The sequence below is a fragment of the Bombina bombina genome, chromosome 1 (assembly GCF_027579735.1).
Source record: "Bombina bombina isolate aBomBom1 chromosome 1, aBomBom1.pri, whole genome shotgun sequence".
Taxonomy (NCBI): Eukaryota; Metazoa; Chordata; class Amphibia; order Anura; family Bombinatoridae; genus Bombina; species Bombina bombina.
Window position 1 is genome coordinate 608,080,309 of NC_069499.1, and position 17,010 is coordinate 608,097,318.

Consider the following 17,010-nt stretch of genomic DNA (forward strand, 5'->3'; position numbering starts at 1 on the left):
ACACTCCATTCAATATAAATACTGCATAAATATGCTTTTATTGGTTTTTATCTACTTGACTGCAAAGGGCTCCAATGCACTTCTATAAATGTCTATATATGTCAACATATGTATTTATGTCATACAGAGAGAAGCACACTCACAGGAACCATTAGTGAGATTTAAAACATACAGAGAGAAGCACACTCACATTCTCCATAGGGGTGATGGGGGAAATTAGACTTTGGACTCCTTTCCAAATGTACTTAGAGGGATATGGCTGCACCTCACTGACGAGGCCCATAGAAGCCGAAATGATCGTCTGGGGTTGCTGTTTCCCTTGTTCAGAGAAGAACTGCCTGGTATTTCAGGGCTGGACTGACCTTGTTAGGCAGGATCAGACTGATATACTGCAGGAACATTTTCCTCAGTGAAAAGCACAATTGGGCAAAAATAAGCTACTGCCAGGTGGTAACCATGCCATAGGACATGCCACTGAGCTGCTGTTTGTTCCTGGCAGACTGCTTCTCTTTCCATTTGTATTATGATCCTGGATAAAGTCTCCCTAAGGGTGATGGGGGGAACCAGACGTGGACTCCTTGCCTAATGTGCTTAGAGGGATATTGCTGCACCTCACTGACAATGCCCAAAGGTGGCTGAAACCTCACTGACGAGGCCCATAGAAGCCGAAATGATAGTCTGGGGTTGCCGTTTCCCTTGTTCAGAGGAGAATTGCCTGGTATTTCGGGGCTGGACGGACCATGTTAGGTGGGATCAGACTGATATACTTCAAGAAAGTTTTCCTCTGTGAAAAGCACAATTGGCAAAAAGAAGCCAGGCTATAGAACAAACAACTAAGCTGTTGTTTGTTCCTGGCAGACTGCTCCTCTTTCGGTTTGAATTTGGATTATGACCATGGGGAAAGTCTCCCTAAGGGTTATGGGGGAAACCAGACATTGGAGTCCTTTCCCTCTAGCGCAACCTCAAAGCTCTAGTTAACAGTTTCACAAAACAAAAAGTGTCACAAAAACATCAAAAACACATTACAAAGAACAGTTACACTTATAATAACACTATCTAATAAACAAGTATTAAAAAATATTGTACAAAAAAGATATAAGGGCTCAAAGATATAATATCTCAGGTGTTAGAAAAAAAGACAGACAAAGGGCTTTAACATAGAGATACATAAATATACAGCTCTAAATATGTATGTATTTATGTATACTTATGTATTTATTTGTGTAAACATGTATTTACAGACAAACATATAAACACATAAATACATGTGTACACATATATAGACATATATATATAGTGCATTGGAGCCTTTTGCTGTCAAGAAGATGAAAACATGAAAAAACATATTTATGCAATATTCATATTTAATAATGGTTTAAAGTATGTATTTATTTTAAATGTTTCACATTCCAATGTTCTGCACATAGCAGAATGTATTCTAAGTATTTATAAATAGATATTCCTATATATTTGTATATATATATCTATATATGAGTACTTATGTATTTATATGTGTATATATGTATTTAAAGATACTATTACACCAAAAGGCTTGAATGTGATGATTGATTACAGCTGCTTCTATAAATGACTGTGAGCTTCCTCTCATCAATATTTTTGTGCGCTTCTACCATCTTCTTGGAGCACGTAGTTCTTATTTTTTATTCTGTATATAATGATGGTTAACATTGGTCATTTAGTATATAAATTGATATGTATGGAGTAACATATTATATGTAATTAATTGGGATTTATTTGACATTAAGACATAAAATATGGAATATCTAATACCTAATATTATTCCCTTTACCTCTATCAACTATGCTAGGACCAATTTTATTTTAACTTTTGTAGAGTCTATAGTAATATCCTGATAAGCTTATTTTTTTCACAGATTAGTAGTTTTGTTGTCATGGGAACATTTTATGCCTTGCTGTGGGCGGAGTGACCGCATCCAATTGGGTAAGACCGCTACTGAAGCACTCATAATGAGTGTATATATAGGTTCTCCGGACAGCATATGTCACCTACATTATGATTTTTTGTAGTCATTTGGGCATTATATGACGATGTGGCTGATTGGTTACCATGGTAACACCCTTTGTCTGATTGTGGGCGGTTTCGCCCGTATTCAAATTGTAGACCTGATTGTTTCCTTTTGGTTACCATGACAACCGACTCCATATATGTCATCACGTACGTATGTGCGTTCGGTCCATGTGCATTATGCCTTACGGACGTTTGTTGTGCTTTTATTGTTATGACTATGTCCATATGACGATGACATAAATTCATGTTGAGAATGTTCAGCTGTTTTATGTGCTAATTGCAGCGGTGTACGTAGCGAATCAGGATATGGGGTGGGGATATTTAAGACACTCTTTGGGTGATATGTTTTATGCTTGTCGTGTGTGATTTATACATGTGACTAAGACCTCCTTTTGTGGCGAAAACATTATGTTTTTGAATCATTAAAGGTGCTACTTTGAATCTCTTGTGCTGCCTTGTATTGTTGTGGATACAGTGGGATTTACACCGGATCTTATTCCTCAACTATTTACATGTTTGGATTTGCTAAGGCCGTGCACAGAGTGGCTGGTGATGCTGGTGAGTGCTGATTTCTCTGTATATTTTATATATATATACTGTATAGGTATAGATATATATTGTACCAAAATCAAGTCATTAGATCAGCAAAGCTCGCTAGCTCTCTCGAACCTCTTCTCTCTTCCATCCCCTCCTTTTCCTGTCCTGATGAATCCATCTGCCACTATAACTCCACCCTTACATCGGTCCTTGATAACCTGGCCCCACCTGCCATAACTCGGAAAACATACACTCAGCCTCAGCCCTGGCATATTCCTCTGACACTGCACCTACGCAGATGTTCCCGTACTGCTGAGCGACACTGGAGGAAATCTCGGAGTTCTGCTGACTTTCTTCTCTATAAGTTCATCTTGAACTCTTACTATTCTGCCCTTAATCTATATAAGCAACATTACTTCTCTACTCTTATCTACTCTTTTTTCAAACCCAAAACATCTGTTCTCCACATTCAATACTCTTCTCTTCCCACCCCCACCTCCCACCACAACTTTTCTCTCAGCCCAAGATTTTTCCAGCTACTTCAACAATAAAATTGACTCCATCTGAAATGAAATCAGCTCTCAACATACTACCGGTCTCCCACCCCCTCAAAAGCTCACAATCATCCAAAACCCACATAGCCATAAATTTAGCTATTTTGCCCCTGTTACAGAGGATGAAGTTTCTGCCCTTATACTATCTTCTCACCTCACTACCTGTCCCCTTGACCCCATCCCCTCACAACTACTCCCCTCCCTCTATTCTTTCCTTACCCCTATACTCACACACATCTTCAACCTCTCCCTCAGCACTGGTATAGTTCCCACATCTCTTAAACATGCATTAGTCACACCTATCCTCAAAAAACCTTCTCTCGATCCAACCTCCCCATCCAACTACCACCCTATTTCCCTACTACCTCTTGCCTCAAAACTTCTTGAAAAGCTAGTATATGCACGTCTATCCCATTTCCTTAGATTAAACTCCTTCCTTGACCCACTGCAATCTGGATTTTGCACCCTTCACTCAACAGTGACAGCAATTGTTAAGGTTACTAACGACCTACTTACAGCAAAATCAAAAGGCCACTTCTCTCTACTTATCCTCCTTGATCTGTCTGAAGCCTTTGATACTGTCGACCACCCTCTTTTTCTCCATACCCTCCAATCCTTCGGCATCTGTGACATAGCTCTCTCTTGGTTCTCTACCTATCTGTCTAACCGTACCTTTAGTGTAGCCTTCTCTGGGGCATCCTCTGCCCCGTTACCTCTTATTGTTTCGCAAGGCTCTGTCCTCGGTTCCCTTCTCTTCTCAATCTACACATCCTCACTAGGTTCCTTAATAAAGTCCCACGGGTTTCATTATCATTTGTATGCCGACGATACCCAAATCTACCTCTCTGCACCAGAACTATCTCCTTCCTTGCTAACCCGTGTCACTAACTGTCTCTCTCATATCTCATCTTGGATGTCCTCTCACTACCTCAAGCTAAATCTCTACAAAACTGAGCACCTTATTTTCCCCCCTTCTTCCAAAATCTCCACCCCCCATGTCTCTATAACTGTTGATAACTCCATCATTACCCCAACCTCACATGCCCGATGTCTTGGGGTCACACTCATCCTTTCCCGCCTCGACTACTGCAACTTTATCCTCTCTGGTCTCCCTAGCTGCCGCCTAGCTCCTTTACAATTCATAATGAATTCCTCTGCCAGGTTCATCTTCCTTGCATGTCACTTTTCATCTGCCGCACCTCTCTGCCAATCCCTTCACTGACTTCCTCTTAGCCTCCAGGATTAAACACAAAATTCTCACTCTGACACACAAAGCCCTCAATTGCATTGCTCCCCCCTACATCTCAGACCTTGTCTCCAGATACTCTCCCTCCCATCCCCTTCGCTCCGCTCATGATCTCCTACTCTTCTCCTCTCTTGTTACCTCCTCACATTCCCGTCTACAAGATTTCTCCTGACCTCTAGTTTTAAAGCTTCAAGTGCTCGCTGAAGACTCTACTATTCAGGGATGTTTACAACCTACACTAACCTTCCTATCTCCACTGCTATCCCCTAAAACCCCATAGCATGTAAGCCTATGAGCCCAGCTGTTTGTAGTTCACCTTCATAAGAGCCGACTACAACAGTGCAACTCTTGGCAGTACCCTCTCTCCTCATTTGATCCCTGCAATCGTTTTTTATATACCACCTATGTTCATAGCGCTGCGGAACCTGTACCTGTTGGCGCTCTACAAATACCTGATAATAATAATAATAATAATATACCATCAGATATATAAATATATATATATATATATATATATATATATATATATATATATATATATATATAATATGTATTTATGAATAAATAGAACATATTCTGCTATGTGAAGAACATTGGAATGTGAAATATTCATATTTTCATGTTGGGTTAGCGCAATTGAGAATATGCAATAGCATTCGCTCACTAGTAGGGTGTTTATTTTTTGCTCCATTGACTTCTATGGGGCAATAGTTATCGCTCACCATATATTGTAAGTTCGTCTTTTGGCGTGCATCTGTTAGCAAGTTTTCTTTCAACTTGTAACATGAGCGTAACCCGAAGCAAGCAAAAAGCTTACTTCTAGCGCAGTTAATGCTTGAGCAGGAGCATTAAATAATGCTCCACTTGTAATCTGGCCCAAAGGATTGGAATTTTATATTAACATTTTGTCAAGTATTTTTGACTTTACTTATTGGGACAAAAATATTACAGGGTTCTGCTTCCTAGAGAGCTTAGAATCTACAATCTAATAGTTCAGCCAAAATGGATATTCCGATCCAAAGTTATATACATCTGAAAAAAAAACTAATGCTTATAATGCAGCACTTAATTGATACAGGTATTTAAAGAATGTTTTACAAATGAAATAATTTGATAACAATAATTATACTATGTGCATTAATAATGGTGTATAATTATGCCAAAAATTGATAATAATCACATACTGCTATTAATTAAACCATATAAGTGTGTGATCATTTATTAGCAACATAATAATACTAGCAAGATATATAATAATATTGTAGTGAAGTTTGTTGACACAATTGTGTAATAACTACATTAGAGTGTATCACAATTAATGATGTCGCGAATAGTTCGCCGGCGAATAGTTCCCGGCGAACATAGCTTGTTCGCGTTCGCCGCGGCGGGCGAACATATGCGATGTTCGGTCTGCGCCCTATTCATCATCATTGAGTAAACTTTGACCCTGTACCTCACAGTTAGCAGACACATTCCAGCCAATCAGCAGCAGACCCTCCCTCCCAGACCCTCCCACCTCCTGGACAGCATCCATTTTAGATTCATTCGGAAGCTGCATTCTTAGTGAGAGGAGGGACAGTGTAGCTGCTGCTGATTTAATAGGGAAATCGATAGCTATGCTAGTGTATTCAGTGTCCACTACAGTCCTGAAGGACTCATCTGATCTCTGCTGTAAGGACAGCACCCCAAAAAGCCCTTTTTAGGGCTAGAACATCAGTCTGCTTTTTTTTTTTTTTTCCTGTGTAATCTAATTGCAGTTGCCTGCCTGCCAGCGTGTGTGTCAGACTCACAGCGTATACTGTGCCCACTTGCCCAGTGCCACCACTCATATCTGTTGTAACAGTAGTGTACATTTAAAAAAAACAACACTTTTTTGACTGTGAAATAATAGCAGTCAGTTTCCTTCACATGTGTGCGTTTCAGTGCCTGCCAGGGCACAGTGTCACACCAGTGCAACTCATATCTGGGGCGCGATCCGATATCGATCGCAGTTTGCGGCGCAAGCGAGGGAACCGGCGTCGCCCGCAGTTTCAGCTCGCAACTCGAGCCATCCCATATAGGTCGCCGTCAGATGCTAACGTGCCGTAAGTCTCACAAACCAGCGATGTCCAGAAATCTGCGTAAGTACAAATTTCTGGCGTCGCCAGTGACTTGCGCCACGTTAGAAACTGCCGGCGCCTATAAAACCTGACTAAAGTTTAAAACACCCGCACTGTCTAACACGCCTCCCTAACATAGCCCGCACTGTCTAACACGCCTCCCTAACATAGCCCGCACTGTCTAACTGTCTAACCCTCTATCCGCTATCCCCCCTCACTAGCCTAACAATAAAAATGCTATTAACCCCTAAACCGCCGCTCCTTTACCCCGCCGCAACCTAATAAAAAACACCGCAGAAATGTAAAAATAGCCCTGGTCCCAAACGGACAGAAAATGGAAAAGTGCTGTGGTCATTAAGGGGTTAATGTACACTACTGTTACACCTAGGGGTCGATCCGATATAAATCGTCCCCCGCAAAAGCCGGCGACGCCAATATTTGCGCGGATTTGGTATCACATATACGGCGTAACCTAGAAGTTACGCGCGTATATTTCTGCCGTCGCCCGCAGTTTTTTGGGCCATAGGCAGGTATACCAAACCCGCGCAGTTTGGTATCCAATATGCAGCGTAAGGACTTACGTGGCGAAAATGGAGAAAACTTACTCCATTTTCACCTCGCCACAAAAAGCAGCCGTAAGAAGCCTTACGCTGACTATTGGAGCCCCGTAACTCCCTAAACTAACTAGAAAATAAACCTAACACCTAACGCATGCGCAATGTCTATCTCCCTGTCAACCGCGATCTGCTAAAATAAACCTAACACCTAACGCATGCGCAATGTCTATCTACCTGTCAACCGCGACCCCCCCCCCCCCATCTACATAAACTAACCCCCTACTGTGAGCCTCTAAAACCGCCGCCATCTACCTTATCTATCCCCTAATCTGACCCCTTACACCGCCGCCACCTATATAAAAATTATTAACCCCTAATGTAAGCCCCTTACACCGCCGCCATCTCTATTAAAATGATTAACCCCTAATTTAATCTACCTACCCCGCCGCCAGCTATATTATCTATATTAACCCTAAGTATATTATAGTTAATATAGGTATTACATTATATATATTAACTATATTAACCCTAATTATATTAGGGTTAATATAGTTAATATAGTTACTATAGTATTTATATTAACTATATTAACTCTATCTAACCCTAACTAAATTTATATTAAATTAATCTAATTCATTTATAAACTAAAATATTCCTATTTAAATCTAAATACTTACCTATAAATTCTTCTTTGCCGCTTGGAGGAAGACATCGCCGGAGGAAGAATTCTTCTTTGCCGCTTGGAGGAAGACATCGCCCGGATCGGATCAGGAGTTCGGCCCGGTGTGGTGAAGACAAGGTAGGGAGATCTTCAGGGGGGTAGTGTTAGGCTTTTTTAAGGGGGGTTTGGGTGGGTTTAGAATAGGGGTATGTGGGTGGTGGGTTGTAAATGGGGGGGGGGGGATTGTATTTGTTGTATGCAAAAGAGCTGAATTCTTTGGGGCATGCCCCACAAAAGGCCCTTTTAAGGGCTGGTAAGGTAAAGAGCTTTGAAATTTGTTGAATTTAGAATAGGGCAGGGAATTTTTTTTATTTTGGGGGTTTATTATTTTATTAGGGGGCTTAGAATAGGTGTAATTAGCTTAAATATCTTGTAATCTTTTTTTTATTTTTTGTAATTTAGTGTTTGTTTTTTTTTGTAATTTAGTTTAGTTAATTTAATTGTATTTTTAGATAGATGTTTGTAGTTTATTAAATTTATTGATAGTGTAGGTGTATTTGTAACTTAGGTTAGGATTTATTTTACAGGTAATTGGGTAATTATTTTAACTAGGTAGATATTAAATAGTTAATAACTATTTAATATCTATCATACCTAGTTAAAATAATTAACAATTTACCTGTAAAATAAATATTAACCCTAACATAGCTACAATGTAATTATTAATTATATTGTAGCTATCTTAGGGTTTATTTTATAGGTAAGTATTTAGATTTAAATAGGAATATTTTAGTTTATAAATGAATTAGATTAATTTAATATAAATTTAGTTAGGGTTAGATAGAGTTAATATAGTTAATATAAATACTATAGTAACTATATTAACTATATTAACCCTAATATAATTAGGGTTAATATAGTTAATATATATAATGTAATACCTATATTAACTATAATATACTTAGGGTTAATATAGATAATATAGCTGGTGGCGGGGTAGGTAGATTAAATTAGGGGTTAATCATTTTAATAGAGATGGCGGCGGTGTAAGGGGCTTACATTAGGGGTTAATAATTTTTATATAGGTGGCGGCGGTGTAAGGGGTCAGATTAGGGGATAGATAAGGTAGATGGCGGCGGTTTTAGAGGCTCACAGTAGGGGGTTAGTTTATGTAGATGGGGGGGGGGGATCGCGGTTGACAGGTAGATAGACATTGCGCATGCGTTAGGTGTTAGGTTTATTTTAGCAGATCGCGGTTGACAGGGAGATAGACATTGCGCATGCGTTAGGTGTTAGGTTTATTTTCTAGTTAGTTTAGGGAGTTACGGGGCTCCAATAGTCAGCGTAAGGCTTCTTACGGCTGCTTTTTGTGGCGAGGTGAAAATGGAGTAAGTTTTCTCCATTTTCGCCACGTAAGTCCTTACGCTGCATATTGGATACCAAACTGCGCGGGTTTGGTATACCTGCCTATGGCCCAAAAAACTGCGGGCGACGGCAGAAATATACGCGCGTAACTTCTAGGTTACGCCGTATATGTGATACCAAATCCGCGCAAATATTGGCGTCGCCGGCTTTTGCGGGCGACGATTTATATCGGATCGACCCCTAGGTGTAACAGTAGTGTACATTAACCCCTTAATGACCACAGCACTTTTCCATTTTCTGTCCGTTTGGGACCAGGGCTATTTTTACATTTCTGCGGTGTTTGTGTTTAGCTGTAATTTTCCTCTTACTCATTTACTGTACCCACACATATTATATACCGTTTTTCTCGCCATTAAATTGATTTTTTAAAGATACCATTATTTTCATCATATCCTATAATTTACTATAACATTTTTTTATAAAATATGAGTAAAAAATGGAAAAAACACACTTTTTCTAACTTTGACCCCCAAAATCTTTGACAAGTTATAGGGCCATAAATACAAGTAGCACTTTGCTATTTCCAAACCATTTTTTTCAAAATTAGCGCTAGTTAGATTGGAACACTGATATCTGTCAGGAATCCCTGAATAAACATTGACATGTGTATATATTTTTTTAGAAGACATCCCAAAGTATTGATCTAGGCCCATTTTAGTATATTTCATGCCACCATTTCACCACCAAATGCCATCAAATAAAAAAAATTGTTCACTTTTTCACAAATTTTTTCACAAACTTTAGGTTTCTCACTGAAATTATTTACAAATAGCTTGTGCAATTATGGCATAAATGGTTGTACATTTTTCTCTGGGATCCCCTTTGTTCAGAAATAGCAGACATATATGGCTTTGACGTTGCTTTTTGATAATTAGAAGGCCGCTAAATGCCACTGCGCACCACACGTGTATTATGTCCAGCAGTGAAGGGGTTAATTAGGGAGCATGTAGGGAGCTTTTGGGGTAATTTTAGCTTTAGTGTAGTGTAGTAGACAACCCAAAGTATTGATCTAGGCCCATCTTGGTATATTTCATGCCAACATTTCACCGCGAAATGCGATCAAATAAAAAAAAAACGTTACATTTTTCCAAATTTTAGGTTTCTCACTGAAATCATTTACAAACATTTTGTGCAATTATGGCACAAATGGTTGTAAATGCTCTCTGGGATCCCCTTTTTTCAGAAATAGCAGACATATATGGCTTTGGCATTGCTTTTTGGTAATTAGAAGGCCGCTAAATGCCGCTGCGCACCACACGTGTATTATGCTCAGCAGTGCAGGGGTTAATTAGGGAGCTTGTAGGGTTAATTTTAGCTTTAGTGTAGTAGACAACCCCAAGTATTGATCTAGGCCCATTTTGGTATATTTCATGCCACCATTTCACCGCCAAATGCGATTAAATTAACAAAAATAGTCAACTTTTTCACAAACTTTAGGTTTCTCACTGAAATTATTTACAAACAGCTTGTGCAATTATGGCATAAATGGTTGTAAATGCTTCTCTGGGATCCCCTTTGTTCAGAAATAGCAGACATATATGGCTTTGGCGTTGCTTTTTGGTAGTTAGAAGGCCACTAAATGCAACTGCGCACAACACATGAATTATGCCCAGCAGTGAAGGGGTTAATTTGGTAGCTTGTAGGGAGCTTGCAGGGTTAATTTTAGCTTTAGTGTAGAGATCAGCTTCCCACCTGACACATCAAACCCCCTGATCCCTCCCAAAGAGCTCTCTTCCCTCCCCCACCCCACAATTGTCCCCGCCATCTTAAGTACTGGCAGAAAGTCTGCCAGTACTAAAATAAAAGGTATCTTTTTTTAATATATATATTTTTTAGCATATTTACATATGCTGTTGTGTAGAATCCCCCCTTAGCCCCCAACCTCCCTGATCCCCCCCCCAAAACAGCTTCCTAACCCTCCCCCTCTGCCTTATTGGGGGCCATATTGGGTACTGGCAGCTGTCTGACAGTACTTAGTTTGCAAATAAAATGTTTTTTTTTAAATTTTTATTTAATTTTTCTGCAGTGTAGCTTCCCACCCCCCCAAGACCAATCCCCCACCCGCTCCCAGATCACTTAGATTTCCAAGTACTAAATATTTTGCACCCCTTTCTCCCACTTATAAAAACATTTTTTTCTGTAGTGTAGCAGTTCCCACCCGCTCCCTCCCCGTGCACGTGCCCGCCCGCCTCCTCCCGTGCATGCGCGCGCGCCCCCGGTGATCCCGCCCCAATCCCGCCCCCCCTCTCTGACAAGGACCGCATCGATGGCCGCCCACCCGCCTCCCACTTCAGCTCCCACCCACCAACGAATGCGGCCATCGATGCCCGGTGCAGAGAGGGCCACAGAGTGGCTCTCTCTGCACCGGAGGGGTAAAATTTGTTATTGCAGGATGCCTTGAGGCATCGAGGCATCCTGCAATAACCGGAAAGCAGCTGGAAGCGATCAGGATCGCTTCCAGCTGCTTTCCAAACAGAGGACGTACGCCATACGTCCTCAGGCGTTAACTGTATTTTTTCTGAGGACGTAAGGCGTACGTCCTCGGTCATTTAGGGGTTAAAAAAAAACTAGAAATTTGACTGTGAAATAATAGCAGTCAGTTTCCTTCACACGTGTGTGTTTCAGGGCCTGCCAGGGCACAGTGTCACACCAGTGCAACTCATATCTGGTGTAACAGTAGTGTACATTTAAAAAAAAATTACAATTTTGACTGTAATAGATTGAATAGCAGTTAGTTGTCTGCAAGTGTGTGTGTCAGGCCTACAGCGTCTACTCTGCCAACTTCTGCCAGTGCACAGTGCCACTCATATCTGTTGTCACAGTAGCTTGCACGCATAGTACCACTAATCGAAAAAAAAATGACAGGCAGAGGCAGGCCACCCCGCAGGGGCCGTCGTGGTCGTGGTGCTGTGATTCCCTTTGGCCCTAGAATAATGCAGTGCGGTGCGTTAAACGGGGAGCTTGGTCTGTCACTGTGAAGCGGGCGTAACCCTTACACTACCTGATCAATACAACATCATACCTGATGTTTTAAAGCACGTTATTCCAAACAATTTAGGAATGTTAGGTGATTTATGCCCTTTATGGATTAAAACCAGACTCTGCATCAACTATGTAATTTTCCATGGGAGTTTTGCCATGGATCCCCCTCCGGCATGCCACAGTCCAGGTGTTAGTCCCCTTGAAACAACTTTTCCATCACTATTGTGGCCAGAAAGAGTCCCTGTGGGTTTTAAAATTCGCCTGCCTATTGAAGTCTATGGTGGTTCGCCCGGTCCACGAACATTTGTGGAAGTTCGCGTTCGCCGTTCGCGAACCCAAATTTTTATGTTCGCGGCATCACTAATCACACATTCATTATTTTTTTTTACAAATTATACATCTATAAAGGCTTCTAAGTTACACAGCATTATGGAAAAATCTGGTACATATGCGTTAATAATATTATATATGTGTTTTGCTAATTATAAAAGATCACCTAGATATTATGTTTTTCCACTGTAACTATTCTATTACTGTTTCTCTAACGTTCTTCCCTCAGAGGGAACAGGTTAAACTTAACTCAGGTTTTTTTTCTTTTCCTTAGCCTTGAAACATCAATAAAGATTTCACATATCCACAGAGGAGGAGTAGGAAATATTTATGGGTAACTTTTGAAGCAAGAAATACAGTAAAATACACCATGTTCAATGCCTTCCTTTCATACATATGACACACGGTTCCATTGTTAAAGTTAAACATTACCCAGAAACCTTTTTCATTTTGGCAATAAAAGACATTGGAGACGCTAAGCATGGTTCTTTATTGACCTTATGTCTTTTTTTCTTTTTTTTTATCCTGGAAGCATAGTTAAACTTTACCCAAGTTATATGGCCTTCCAAAAGTTGTTGTGAGGTTTCAGTTCCTACTTTTATTTGATTTTATTTTTAATAAAATTTTTGTTCAAGTCTAGACTATCCATAAATCCGCTTTAAACAAAGAGGGTCAGATTAGAAGTAGCGCAGACTTTTCCCCTTGCTTTAACTGTGGTCTGAGTTAAATTTTAACATGGCCGGGATTGCACACACATTACAAGTTGAAAGTGAAAAGTTAGTGCACAAGCGAAAGATCAGGCGCGCTAAATTCAGGACTTCAGATATCAAGACCGCGCTAACTCCTTCCCCCCGTAGACTTTTATGGGGAGTGCTACTTTGAAATGTGTCAACAGATTCCTCAGGTCTTTGCAGGGTGCAATAAATAAAACCTAACACTTATCACTCCCTCGCTAACTTGACACCGCATTTTAAACAACAGCACTAAACTCAAATGTAGTTAAGAACACTTAACATTCCAATGTTCTTTTCATATATATATATGATTTTTTTTTGTAAAATATATATCTATATATTTATATATCTATATGAATTATGTATAGATATATACAGATATATACAGGTAGCCCTCAGTTTACGCCGGGGTTAGGTTCCAGAAGGAATGGTTGTAAATCGAAACCGTTGTAAATTGAAACCCAGTTTATAATGTAAGTCAATGGGAAGTGAGGGAGATAGGTTCCAGGCCCCTCTCAAAATTGTCATAAGTAACACCTAAAACATCATTTTTAAAGCTTTGAAATGAAGACTTTAAATGCTAAACAGCATTATAAACCTAATAAAATAATTACACAACACAGAATATATAATTAAACTAAGTTTAATGAACAAAAACATTTGCTAAACAGCATTATAAACCTAATAAAATAATCACACAACACAGACTTCACTTGCATTTTTCTGCAAACAGTTCTTTCTATGCATTCCAATCTGGACTGATTTATAGACAGGGAGATCTTGTTCCTTTGAAATCAGCTCGATAGCTCAGGTCTGTTTAAACTGATTAATTTCAGCTTGCTTGGCTTTGCTGCAACACAAGCGGACAGCTCCACCTACTGGCTATTTTAATCAATGCACTGCTTCTCAATGCTTTTCAATAGCAGTCACATGACTGGAAATAAAGGTTGTTATTCTGAAACGGTGTAAATTGAACCGTTGTAAAACGAGGGACACCTGTATATATATATATTTAAAATACAAAGAACATTTTCACCTAAGTGAAGAACATTGAAGACTGAATAAAAATGATATTGCATGTTTCAAGGTATTTAACGGTGAAGGGATGAAAAGTATACAGTATATATTATATATATATATATATATATACACATATATATGTGTGTGTGTGTGCATATATGTGTGTTTATATGTGTATATATGTATGAGTGCACATATATATATGTATACACACATACATATGATGAGAGCTACTGAAATTCTATTGTCTATTCAAATCAGCCAATAGAATATCTGTAGCTCTCATCCTATTGGCTGATTTGAACAGCCAATAGGATTTCAGTAGCTCTCATCCTATTGGCTGATTTGAATTTCAAAAATCAAATCAGCCAAAAGGAATGCAAGGGACGCCATTTTGAAAAGGCTCCCTTGCATTGAAGATTCAGTGTACGGCGGCGACCGTATGAAGAGGACGCTCCATGCCGGATGTCTTGAAGGATGGACCCGCTCCGTGCCGCCGGGATGAAGATAGAAGATGCTGTCTGGATGGATGAAGACCTCGCCGCGTGGATGGATGAAGACCTCGCCGCCTGGATGAATACTTCTCGCCGCCTGGATGTCCGGACTTCAGAAACTGTAAGTGGATCGTCGGGGGTTAGTGTTAGTTTTTTTTTTAGTTTTTTTGGGTGGGTTTTTTTTTAGATTAGGGCTTGGGCTTTCTTAAAAGAGCTAAATGTCATTTTCAGGGCAATGGATAGCTTAGGTTTTTGTTAGAGTTAGGTTTTTTATTTTGGGGGGTTGGTTGGGTGGTGGGTTTTACTGTTGGGGGGGTCTTTGTATTTTTTTTACAGGGAAAAGAGATGATTTATTTAGGGCAATGCCCTACAAAATACCCTTTTAAGGGCTATTGGTAGTTTTTTGTAGGCTAGTTCTTTTTTTATTTTGGGGGGCTTTTTTATTTTTATAGGGCTATTAGATTAGGTGTTATTGTTTTTATTTTGGATAATTATTTTTGTTATTTTTCGTAATTTAGTGTTTGTTATTTTTTGTAATTTAGTATTTTTTATTGATAGTTATTTTAATTTTAGTATAATAGTCGTTAGGTTAATTGTTAGTTTAAACTTAGTTTTTTTTAATTTCACAGGTAAGTTTTTATTTATTTTAAGATAGGAGTATTGTAATTTTAATTTAAAGTTAGGGGGTTGTAAGGTTTAAGGGTTAATAGTTTAATTTAGTTTTTGTGATGTGGGGGGCTGGCAGTTTAGGGGTTGATAGGTTTATTTAGTGGCAGTGATGTGGGAGGCCAGAGGTTTAGGGGTTAATAACTTAATTTAGTGGCGGCGATGTTGGGGAGCGGCGGAATAGGGGTTAATATCTTTATTATAGTGGCAACGATGTTGGGGTGCGGAGAAATAGGGGTTAATAACTTTATTATAGTGGCAGCGATATCGGGAGCGGCAGATTAGGGGTTAATAAATTTATTTTGGTGTTGGCGATGTCGGGGGCGGCAGATTAGGGGTTAATAACTTAATGTAGGTGTCGGCGATGTAGGGGGCAGCAGATTAGGGGTGTTTAGACTTGGGGTTTATGTTACGGTGTTAGGTTTAAACCCAACTTTTTTTTTCCCCATAGACATCAATGGGGTTGCATTACGGCGATTGCCATTCCGCGCTTCAGGTGTTAGTTTTTTTTATAACACTCTCTCCCCATTGATGTCTAAGGGGAAAGCGTTCACAAGCACGTCAAAGCAGCCCTTGGATTATGTGCAGTATGGAGCTCATCACCACCATATCGCACGCACAAGACGGCTTTTCAAAAACTTGTAATGGCAGCTTTATGGATCGTGAAATAACGCAACTTTTGTTGCGTTCGTTTTACACCCTTTATAGTGCAAAACTTGTAATCTAGGTGTCAATTTCTAAGTCATTTGGTGACTAGTGGACCACTGGAAATTTCAAACCCTGTATGCATACATTGAAGCCCTTTCCATTCAAATACCTTGTCATATATACCCATTTTAACCATTATAAAACATTTTGGGTCAGATTACGAGTGGAGCGCAAATGTTTGCGCCCAAATAATAAGGGGTTTATCGCGGGTGTTTGCATTCGACAGGCTTACCGCTGGTATTACAATTAAATGCGATCACTTGTGCGCAGTCGCGATTTACGCTAGAATGATTACCACAACTTCAGAGCTCTTGTTAACTGTTTTGCAAAGCATAAAAGTGTCATAAAACACATAAAAAATACATTACAAAGCATATAGTTACACTCATAATAACACTATCTAATAAAAATTATTCAAAAAACATATTGCACAAAAAAGTTATAAGGGTTCAAAGATATGAGGTCTCAAAAAGGCAACCAAAAGGCGTTAACATACAGATACATACATATACATGTCTAAAGATGTATATATATGTATATATGTCTATATATGTGTACATATGTATTTATATGTGTATATATGTATTTAAAAAAACATATATACACATATAAACACATAAATACATATGTACACATATATAGACATATATATATATATATATATATATATATATATATGTGTGTGTGTGTGTGTGTGTGCATTGAAGCCCTTTGCAGTTAAGTAGATGAAAACATGTAAAATGATGTAGATGTAAAAGCATATATATGCAATAGACATTTTTAATAAAGTTTTATAGTGTATATTTACTGTAAATATTTCACATTCCAATGTTCTGCACATAGCAGAATATGTTCTATGCATTTATAAATAGTCATTCCTATATACCTAAATATATCTGTATATATCTATATAAAATCATCTATATATACAGTATATAGGTATAGATA

The 17,010-nt window shown here is 39.1% G+C and overlaps 1 long non-coding RNA gene across 1 annotated transcript in view; it reads left to right on the top strand.

Moving 5' to 3' along the window:
- The window catches only part of LOC128638986 (uncharacterized), a 144,588-nt gene that overhangs the window by 23,959 nt on the left and 103,619 nt on the right, over positions 1-17,010 (top strand). Inside the window, exon 2 of the long non-coding RNA XR_008399135.1 lies at positions 1,895-1,962. This is a non-coding gene — a long non-coding RNA (uncharacterized LOC128638986). The remainder of the gene's footprint in view (positions 1-1,894; positions 1,963-17,010) is intronic.